Source organism: Pundamilia nyererei, unplaced genomic scaffold, assembly GCF_000239375.1.
Source record: "Pundamilia nyererei isolate P.nyererei 1_Seehausen unplaced genomic scaffold, PunNye1.0 scaffold00101, whole genome shotgun sequence".
Taxonomy (NCBI): domain Eukaryota; kingdom Metazoa; phylum Chordata; class Actinopteri; order Cichliformes; family Cichlidae; genus Pundamilia; species Pundamilia nyererei.
Window position 1 is genome coordinate 1,682,864 of NW_005187502.1, and position 1,236 is coordinate 1,684,099.

Here is a 1,236-nt window from a genome sequence, read left to right on the forward strand (position 1 = left end):
ATAATTAACCTCAGTGTGTGAAGAGGACTCTCCATTTACATGCACAAACTGGAGTCTATTAGATAGATATGATACAAACCACTGCAGTGCAGTACATCAATGTTAATGTTAAGTAGAAAATATGGCAGTAGAGCCTCTGTCCAGCTCTACACTTTCCTATCCCATCCCCATCACCTCTACCAGCATCCAGCATCACACACACACACCCCAGGTCAGACACTCAAAGCTTGCGCTCTTTGACCTGGACCTTGTGTCCAGCATGGCCCTTGCTGTCCCTGTCAGCGCAGCTCCACATGGGTCAGGAAACACTAGTCTACTCCCTCGCTGCTCCCCAATGACCTCTATGGTCCCCGAGGTGGCATTTCCCCTCAGATTAGAGCTAAAAATACCGCGACTGCACTCTGAGCTGCAGCCCCTGGTGATTGTGGCGGAGGGGAGGGGAGGAAGCAGCTTTTCCTGCTCTCGTCTGTCCTGGTAAGTTATTTGTCGTCCCTCTCTCTGCCTGTTCCTTCTCTCATACTGTCTCTTCAATTATTTCTGTTTTTTTTTCTTCTCTCTCTGTTGGAAAAGGTTTTTTCATACAAGCAAAAAACATGAACCCATTTCACCTCATCCAGGACAGGAACACCCATAACACTGGAAAACTCTTTGAAAGCAGCAGTCCAATAAGTGGCAGTAAACAAGTCCATAAGGGCAGGAGGAGGAGGGGTGGTGGGCTTTAACCTCTGGATCAGAATTGAGTTAATGTGCCATTAATGCCTGGACACACTCATATAAATATGACATTTGCAAGTTCGTTGCCCGGTCCGAAAGAAAAAGCGAAAGGAAAAAAAAGCTGGCGTGCATTAGCATCGGGCTAATGGGTTGCTTTGCTGGGTAAATACTGAGTTTGTGGTCCTGAATTAAAAGATTTCCCTTCTCAAACAGAGTGGCACAGCTCAGTCCCAGGACATGGCTCCACGGGAGAAAACAAAAACCTCCTCCAGTGAGCAAATATGATTAAGAAAGAAAATGAATCATAATTACATACTTTTGGGAACTCAATTAGTAGGCAAATATGACAAAAACATCTACTTGTCTGAAAGAAATCAAATCAAATTCAAATTTTATTTGTCACGTACACAGTCATACACAGTACGATATGTAGTGAAATGCTTGGACAACTGCTCGTGACCTAAAGAAACAAAAAAGGAAAGGCTATGAATAAGATAGGAAATAAATATGAAAAATTAAAAA